This window comes from Hypanus sabinus, unplaced genomic scaffold (assembly GCF_030144855.1).
Source record: "Hypanus sabinus isolate sHypSab1 unplaced genomic scaffold, sHypSab1.hap1 scaffold_523, whole genome shotgun sequence".
Taxonomy (NCBI): domain Eukaryota; kingdom Metazoa; phylum Chordata; class Chondrichthyes; order Myliobatiformes; family Dasyatidae; genus Hypanus; species Hypanus sabinus.
The window spans coordinates 41,273-51,199 of record NW_026781385.1 but is presented as its reverse complement, the minus strand read 5'-3'; the positions used below and the strand labels follow the sequence as shown (position 1 = coordinate 51,199).

At 46.3% G+C, this 9,927-nt stretch overlaps 1 protein-coding gene across 1 annotated transcript in view; it reads left to right on the top strand.

The window, feature by feature from the left end:
- Positions 1–283: 283 nt before the first annotated feature.
- LOC132389281 (NACHT, LRR and PYD domains-containing protein 3-like) overlaps positions 284–9,927 on the top strand; it is a 29,079-nt gene continuing 19,435 nt past the window's right edge. Inside the window, exon 1 of the mRNA XM_059961777.1 lies at positions 284–767. The gene's annotated coding sequence lies outside the window, so the exon portion shown is untranslated. The remainder of the gene's footprint in view (positions 768–9,927) is intronic.

Sequence of the window (9,927 nt, the reverse complement as noted above, 5' to 3'; positions counted from 1 at the left end):
TCTCTCCTCTGTATCTGCCTGTCTTTCCGTGTCTCTCTGTCTCTCTCTCCTCTGTATCTGCCTGTCTTTCCGTTTCTCTCTCTCTCTCTCCTCTGTATCTGCCTGTCTTTCCGTGTCTCTCTGTCTCTCTCTCCTCTGTATCTGCCTGTCTTTCCGTGTCTCTCTGTCTCTCTCTCCTCTGTATCTGCCTGTCTTTCCGTGTCTCTCTCTCTCTCTCCTCTGTATCTGCCTGTCTTTCCGTGTCTCTCTCTCTCTCTCCTCTGTATCTGCCTGTCTTTCCGTGTCTCTCTGTCTCTCTCTCCTCTGTATCTGCCTGTCTTTCCGTGTCTCTCTCTCTCTTTCGGCATCCGCCTGTCTCTGCTCTGTGTCTGCCCGTCTTCTCTCTCGCTCTGCTCCGCCCTGCGTGTGTCGGTCTCTCCTCCTCCTCCGTGCCCGGTGAGCAGGCTGGGATTGTTGGAGGGACGGAGGGAGGGCGGAGTCTCGCCTCCATTGTCTGCGTTTCTGCAGCCGGACGGCCCGGCCCGGCCCGTTTCCTTCGCCTTTCTCTCTCTCCGTCCCTCTCGTCTCCTCTGCGCCGCCTCCCCTCCCTCCCTCCGTCTTCTCTCTGTTCCCCCACCCCGTCCCTCCTGCACTCTCTGCCCCGTCTCCGTGCCTTGCCCCTCTCCGCCCCTCCCTGCACATCGATGGCAGCCAGCAAGACGTTCGGCCTGAAGCCGGTGAAGTTCCAACTGCAGGAAGGAGACGACTGGTTCATGATCGGCTCCGAGGTAGGCTCGCCGCCTTCCTCCCCTCCCCTCCCCTCCCCTCCCCGCCGGAGGGTGCGTGTGTCTGTGTGTGGGGATGGGGGTGTTTACAGAGAGCGTGCGTCTGTGTGTCTGTGAGACAGAGAGAGAGAGAGGTGTGTGTGAGAGAGAGAGGTGTGTGTGTGTGAGAGAGAGAGAGAGAGAGGTGTGTGTGTGAGAGAGAGAGGTGTGTGTGAGAGAGAGAGAGAGAGAGAGAGAGGTGTGTGTGTGAGAGAGAGGTGTGTGTGAGAGAGAGAGAGGTGTGTGTGTGAGAGAGAGAGAGAGAGAGGTGTGTGTGTGAGAGAGAGGTGTGTGTGTGAGAGAGAGGTGTGTGTGTGTGAGACAGAGAGAGAGAGAGGTGTGTGTGAGAGAGAGAGAGAGAGAGAGAGGTGTGTGTGTGAGAGAGAGAGAGAGAGGTGTGTGTGTTTGAGAGAGAGAGGTGTGTGTGAGAGAGAGAGAGAGGTGTGTGAGAGAGAGAGAGGTGTGTGAGAGAGAGAGAGGTGTGTGAGAGAGAGAGAGGTGTGTGTGTGTGACAGAGAGAGAGGTGTGTGTGTGTGAGAGAGGTGTGTGTGAGAGAGAGAGAGGTGTGTGTGTGAGAGAGAGGTGTGTGTGAGAGAGAGAGAGGTGTGTGTGTGTGAGAGAGAGAGAGAGGTGTGTGTGTGTGAGAGAGGTGTGTGAGAGAGAGAGAGGTGTGTGTGTGTGAGAGAGAGGTGTGTGTGAGAGAGAGAGGTGTGTGTGAGAGAGAGAGGTGTGTGTGTGAGAGAGGTGTGTGTGTGAGAGAGAGTGTGTGTGAGAGAGAGAGAGGTGTGTGTGAGAGAGAGTGTGTGAGAGAGAGAGAGGTGTGGGAGAGAGAGAGGTGTGTGTGAGAGAGAGAGGTGTGTGTGTGTGAGAGAGAGGCGTGTGAGAGAGAGAGAGGCGTGTGTGTGAGAGAGAGGTGTGTGTGTGTGAGAGAGAGTGTGTGTGTGTGGATCTGTCTCCAGAGAGGTGTGTAAGAGTGTGTGTGTGTGAGAGAGAGAGAGAGGAATGTGTGAGAGGTGTGTGTGTGCGAGACAGGTGTGTGTGTGTGTATCTGTCTACAGAGGTGTGTAAGAGAGTGTGTGTGAGTGAGAGAGTGTGTGTGGATTTGTCTACAGAGAGGTGTGTGTGTGAGAGAGAGAGAGAGGTGTGTGTGTGAGAGAGAGAGAGGTGGGTGTGTGATAGAGAGAAGTGTGTGTGTGTATCTGTCTACAGACAGGTGTGTGTGAGAGAGAGTGTGTGTGTGTGGATCTGTCTCCAGAGAGGTGTGTAAGAGTGTGTGTGTGAGAGAGAGAGAGAGGAATGTGTGAGAGGTGTGTGTGTGTGTGTGTGTGTGTGCGAGACAGGTGTGTGTGTGCGAGACAGGTGTGTGTGTGTGTATCTGTCTACAGAGGTGTGTAAGAGAGTGTGTGTGAGTGAGAGAGTGTGTGTGGATTTGTCTACAGAGAGGTGTGTGTATGGAACAGAGGTTTGAGTGGGTGGGTGTCAGTGTATGGGGAGTGTGACTGTGTGTCCACATGAGTGGGCATTGAACAAGTGTTTATGTGTGTTTCAGTGTGTGTCTCTGTGTGAACTGGGCCCGTCAGCCCCCAATGACAGTGTCCAACAGGGTAATGCATCAAACTAATTCCCTCCTCATGACTCCAGATGTAATGCTGAACCTTTATAAAACACCGGTGAGGCCTCACGTGAGTACTGGGAGCAGTTATGGGCCCCTTATCTGAGAAAGGATATGTTCAAACTGGAGAGGGACAAGAGCAGCTTCACGAAACTGATTCTGAGATTGAACACTTGCCTGATGGTCCTGTATTCAGTGACCTCATTGAAACCTGTCGAATGGTGAAAGACCAGATAGAGTGCATGTGGAGAGGACTCCCCACCATAGGAAACATCCCCTCCACATCCACTCTGTCTATGTCCTCTGGTCCTAGACTCCCCCACTATAGGAAACATCCTCTCCACATCCACTCTTTCTGTGTCCTCTGGTCCTGGACTCCCCCACTACAGGAAACATCCTCTACACATCCACTCTATCTGTGTCCTATGGTCCCAGACTCCCACACTATAGGAAACATCCTCTCCACATCCACTCTATCTGTGTCCTCTGGTCCTAGACTCCCCCACTACAGGAAACATCCTCTCCACATCCACTCTATCTGTGTCCTCTGGTCCCAGACTCCCCCACTATAGGAAACATCCTCTCCACATCCACTCTGTGTCCTCTGATCCTAGACCCCCACTATAGAATAAATCCTCTCCACATCCACTCTATCTGTGTCCTCTGGTCCTAGACTCAACCACTATAGGAAACATCCTCTCCACAGCCACTCTATCTGTGTCCTCTGGTCCTAGACTCCCCAATATAGGAAACATCCTCTCCACATCCACTCAATCTGTGTCCTCCGGTCCTAGACTCCCCCACTACAGGAAACATCCTTCCACATCCACTGTATCTCTGTCCTCTGGTCCCAGACTCCCCCACTTTAGAAAACATCCTCTCCACGTCCACGCTATCTGTGTCCTCTGGTCCCAGACTCCCCCACCACAGGAAACATACTCTCCACATCCACTCGATCTGTGTCCTCTGGTCCGAGACTCCCCCACTATAGTAAACATCCTCTCCACATCCACTCTATCTGTCCTCTGATCCTAGACACCCCCTCTACAGGAAACATCCTCATCACGCTGTTCGCTTCTAACAGCAGAATGGACACCGTCCTTGAGCCCGGTGACATGTTTCTGTTCCATTTAATCCTCAAACCGATGGGAGGGTGAGAAGTGAAAATGTCCAGGATTGTGGGGATCTTTCATTATGTTGTCTGCTTTACTGAGGAATTATAGACAGAGTCCATGGAGGGGAGATCAGTTCCTATGATGTACTCCGCTGTGTCCACAGTTCTCGTTCAGTTAAAGGAAGAGCAGTAGTCGTATGAAGATGTGAAGTATCCGGATGGGATACTTCCTCTGGTGCATTGATAAAGTGTACAGTATAGAAAATAACACACACCAAAATACTTATTGTTTGTTCTGGCTTTGTTATATTGGTATCCGTTGTCAACTAGTGCGTACTATTATTTCATGGTTTGTGTATTGCTGGAGGACCATGAGATATTGCCCTGGATCCCATTCTCCCATCTCCCAGTGATATATATATATATATCAACCATCTTGTTCAACCTCTGTTCAGTCTGTATCCCTTCACCTCAATGAGATATATCAACCGTCGTGTTCAACCTCTGTCCAGTCTGTATCCCACCATCTCAATGATATATATCAACCATCTTGTTCAACCTCTGTCCAGTCTGTATCCCACCAACTCAATGATATATATCAACCATCTTGTTCAACCTCTGTCCAGTCTGTATCCCATCACCTCAATGAGATATATCAACCATCGTGTTCAACCTCTGTTCAGTCTGTATCCCACCAACTCAATGATATATATCAACCATCTTGTTCAGCCTCTGTCCAGTCTGTATCCCACCACCTCAATGATATATATCAGCCATCTTGTTCAACCTCTGTCCAGACTGTATCACACCATCTGAAAGATATATATCAACCATCTTGTTCAATCTCTGTCCAGACTGCATCCCATTGCCGCAGTGATATATATATATATATATATATGTATATATATATATATATATATATATATATATCTTTCAAACTTTGTCTTCATTGTGAAATTTTGGTTTGCATCTTTTCCAGAATTAGTTTTTATGACAGTTAGGACTACCAGAGGTGTAATTGAAAACAGCACGTGGCAGGGTAAAAGCAACTATTTCAATTTTAGTTTCACCGTTACAAAATGGCTGAAGTGTTCATCTTTGCCATAATGGAACTCAAAGCATCTGAAGTTCAGATTGTTGTTTCATGTTTTGTTTATTTTAGGTGAGCCACTTCCTCTGTTTCCATGGTAACAGCCCGTCAGAGCTGCAGCAAGTGTTGCAGTTTTTTATCGCTCTGTGGTCACCACCTCTCAGCGTAGAGACAGTAGTCTCGGGAGCAAATGTAACAGAGTCATAGTGGGAGGAAAGGATGCTGTGAGCAGTGACTGTATGGGATGTACTACAACAGAATGTATTCAGAACTAAGAAATTAGTTGGTGTGGGGTGGCGTTTACAGTTTAGGGTGGCAATCGGTTACTATCTGTGCATTAAAATGAAGAGGGACAAAATGCTACAGTTGCGGGAAATTTAAAGTAAGGAGGTGAAAATACTGGAAACGCTCAGCAGACCGGCAGCATCTTGGACAGTCTCAGGTCTGGAACTGGGTCTTCCACCATTTCTCCTTTCAGAGATGTAGTCTGATGTACTGAGTTCCCAGCATTTTCTACTTCATAATTTTACGTTTTGTTCCTGCTGCACTGCAGGGAACATGGCAGCCTGCTGTGCTAGGCAGGATCCCACACAGCAGAAAGATTGCGATCAAATGTGCTCGGTTTAGCTGCTGGGGACAGTCTGAAGTGTATCGGCATCCTCTATACAGACCGGGGAACCAGCCTGAGCACCGGCCCCGGCAGAGGGTCATTAGTTTCCAATTCCAATTCCACCTTAGTCACGGCAAATTACCGGCACCAAAGCGTCTTTGTATGAGTGATAATATCGGGCCGGTGACTCTGAGGATATGGAACTGACAGTATACGGGCTTCGGTCCAGGTTGGTAACTCGACAACAGGGATCGGAATTTCCTCAGTCCGCAGTGAAGCTGAAATCCCGGGATGTTGGACATTGGTTATGGGGAAATCACCGTCCACACTGCCCAATAGGACATCATACCTGTCAAGTATTTTGGAGATTATTTAAGAGTTAACTGGGGAGTTGGGTGAAATTGGGCAGTGATGTTGCATCTGAACTTTGGTAAAGTCTGTAATAAGATCCCGCATGGCAGCTGATCGGGAAGGTTCGGTCACGTGGGATTCACGGGGTGCTGGGGAGGTGGATTCACACCGGGATCGAGAACAAGAAGCAGAGGGAGATGATCGAAAATGGTTTTAGGCCTGTGACGAGTGGGATGTGTGTGTCAGTGTCGACACCTCTGTAATTCATTATTCATGCCATTGATTTGTATCTGAATATACAAGGTACGATTAGTAAGTGTGAATTGAATTGAATTAAATTGAATTGATTTCTTAAATCCTTCACATACATGAGAAGCAAACATCTTTATGTTATGTCTCGGTCTAAATGTGCAATGCGCAATGAAAGTAATTTATAATAATTTATAATGTATTGAGCAGTCCATATAATATAGAGTACACTCAATGCAGCGTGAATTAATCAGTCTGATGGCCTGGTGGAAGAAATTGTTCCGGAGGCTGTTGGTCGTGGCTTCAAAATTGTTTAATGACATTGCAGTCCACAAGTGTAAAAGAGAACAAAATAATTGTTTCTCTGGATCCAAAGCAAGACAGAAAAAAAAAAACAAAAAAACAAAATGACAATCACAACAATAAACAAAACACAATATATAATGTATGATAGTTTAAAAACATTGTTCGTATGTCCCTGAAGTGACGATAGACACAGGAGTTTCTAGACATTTGAGACTGGCATTGATTATACGTCCATAAAGTGACGTTAGGCACAGGAATGTCTAGAACTGTCAGGAAAGGTTAAACTACTAGTGGGTGGGATGTGGAGGGTGGGTTAGTGAGTAGAGGTGTTGATCAGGCTTTCTATTTGGGGAAAATAACTGGTTTAAGCCTGATTGTCCTGGCGTGGATGTTACAGATTCACAATTCCTTTAAGGCAACACCAGAGTCTTCAAGCGAGTTTTGGGCATATATTGACATTTCTATCTCACGCAGCCTATTAAGAAGAAGGGTTAGGATATTAATGCTAAAGTTGTAAACGACACCGTGATTCCAAAGTATGCAGAATTGTGTGCAGTTATGGTCAGCTACTTGGAGGAAAGATATCGATAAACGTGGAAGAGTGCAAGGAAAATTACACGGACATTGCTGGTATTTAAGGAAATAATTATAGTGGTAGGTTGAACAGGTTAGAACAGGGGAATGATGGGGTATATACAGCTACAAGTAAAGGAAGGAACCATGGACCCTAGGTTGGGAACCCCTGCTAGCGATATAGAAATCTATGATGGTACAAATAGGGTGAATGCAGGTAGGCATTTTCCCCTCAGGTTGGGTAAGATCATGGATTTAGGGGAAACAATGACACATTTAAGGGGAATCTGAGAGGAAACTACTTCACTCAGAGGGCGGTGCGAATGCGGAAGCAGTTCCCAGCAGAAGTGAGAGATGAAGGTTCAATTGTGGTTTTTGAGAGATGGTTGGGTAGAGGGAGGTATAGAGGGCTGTGGTCTGGGTGCAGGGGGATGGGACCACACCGAACATGGCACGGGGTGAATGGGCTAACAGTCCTGTGTCTGTGCTCTAAGGGCTCTGTGAATCTCAATTGAAACTTCTACACATGAACCACATTTGTTGCAGACAGGTGGTATCCAACATTGTGTTTTTATTTTGGACGAGAGTCTGCACTGCTCAGAGCTCTATAGAGCTGGAACTATCAGGAAATTTACTGAATGCAACTCGACAAGGTAAATACAACAGCTGAAATTTTAGTTTCACCGTTACAAAATGGCAGAATGTTCTGTTCATCTTTGCCATAATGAAACTCAGAACATGTCGCATTGAATGTGTTATTTCCTTTTTCGGTTATCTTTGCGAGCTACTTCCTCCTTTGCCAGGGCAACAGCTCACCAGAGCTGCAAGAAGAGCTGAACATGTTTATCGCTGTCTGGTTTCTGAATCTCAGCGGAGAGAGAGTGGCTTTGAGCATTCACTGTGCGGGATGGATGATGTATGTGCTGGAATGAAGAAACAACTAATGATTGTAGGGATTGCATTTATGCAATTCTATTCTGTGTGTCAAACATCTTGCAGTCAGTCAGTGTTTTGTGCATCAAAAGAACAAAAATAAATCTCCTGTACTGTGCTTCCAGTGCTATATTTTCAATTTGATATTTAAAACATTTAGTTCCTGTTATACGCCGGGAAAAGTGGCTGCTAATTGACCTGGGCTACACCGCCCTCAACAATAAAATAATGAACAAATATGCTCAATCTAACTGTCGAGACAAGTTGAAATGTATCAGCGCCCTCTTTAGGACCCAATATCCATGTTTCTCCGTCCAGACAAAGGATCATCAGGCTCCAGTTCTGTCATGGGTTGGTGTTGGAGTGTAAGTTTTTGAACTGGGATTAGCTGAGACACTGCCGCATATAACCGGCAGCAAAGAGCCCTGAGAGAGTTGGTGCCTGAGATACAATCTAGGGATGGGGTCTCCAGGAATATGGAAATTGTGGTGTTTGGGCTTTGGTCCACGTTGGTGCTTTTATAGATGCGGCTGGGTGTTCCTCCTTCCGCAATGAAGCAGACGTCTCCGGGGGCTGGATATTGGTAGCGTGAATCTCTCAGTGTGAGATCTGGAAAAGATGTGCGAGGCTCTCGGTGTGGGCTGTGACCCTCTGAGGTTGGATCCCGGGATACCGCACTTGTTTTGACCCAGATAAATGCATCAGGGATTAAGTTGTCTGGGTTTATGAGCTGTTGAGCGAGTATTCCTGTTCTGTGCTCAGATGTTTGGTTCTGAATTTCCATTTGAAGTAAAGCAGAGAATGAGTCCTCATTCTATCCCTCACAGGGAGAGGCTGTGATTAAATACTCTGTTTTGTGTTTATACCAGTAGAAATAGCACAGGGTTTCAGAATTCAATTCACATTTGGAAATCCCCCCTCACTGCCACCTGTCTATCTGCCAGTGAGAATCAAACAGAAACTCGAGATGCTGAAGATGGAACAGAACATGGAACAGTACATCACAGGAACAGGCCCTTCGGGCACATTGGTGTGCCAAACCAGCTGAGAAGCAAATCAACCCCCCCATTCCCAAAACTAATGATTCCTACCTACACAATGTCCATCTCCTCTCAATGTTCCTCACACCCATGTGCCTGTCTAAACGACTCTCAAACGCCTCCAATGTATATGCTTCCACCACCATAACAGACAGAGCATTCCGGGCATCCACACCTCTCTGAGTAAAACAAATTACCCTCACATTTCCTTTGCATCTACTCTTTCACACGTTCATTGCATGTCTTCTGGTATTGGACATTTCAAAACAGCGAAACCATACTCCCTGTCTACTCCCATACTCCCATACTATCGATGTCTTTCATACTCTTATAAACCACTATCAGATTTTCTCTCAGTCCCCACATCTCTGTGCAGAAGAATCCAAGATTTTCCGCTAAAAACTGGATGATGTTTGAATTCATTCTGACGAAAGGTCAGGAAACCGAATTGTTAACTTTTTTCCTCTCCCCACGGCTGTTCCTTACCTGCTAAGCGTTTCTAGTAATTCCAGTTTCTCTTTACTACATTCACCCTGGAACACTTTAAATCTCCTGCGAGTGGATCAGTGCCCCTGCGCTCGTTTAGTAAGAATTGATGGAAGAGTAAAGAAACCACAGTTTTTCCCATTATCCTGATACCAAATGTCCTGTTTTTTCTTTCCCCGGAAATGTATTCAGTACAGTTTTTGCTAACAAGGTTCAAAGAATAATCCGAGGAATGATAAGCATTTTGCATGTGGAGCATTTGATGGCCCTGGGCCTGTGTTCAGTGGAGTTCAGGGGGTTGGTTGGAGGAGTAGGAGAAGATAGGGCGGGCTTGATGATTTACACCGACTGAATGACAAGAAGTCTGGATGCAGTGGGAATAGAGAAGGTGTCTTGATTAGACGGTCTAGGATCTGAGTGTATAGCCTCAGAATAAAGAAGCTTCACTTTGAAACTGAGATGAGAGCCAAAGATTGGTTAATCAGTGGAATTTGTTACTACAAAGCGTGGTGGAGGCTATCGTTGGGTATATATCATCTTCTGGATTGCTAAATAGATTGAGTATTATAGCAGGGAAGCAGGAATACAGTGCTGGAAAAAAAACATGCTCCATGATTGAGTATGGATCACCTATTTCTACTATATATTATGACTTGTATCTGATACCATGACTGAACAATGACTTTTTTTTATCCCATCTCAATCAAGTGAAAATCTCCAGATGCAGTGTTGGAGGCAATCATTGGATATATTCATGTTC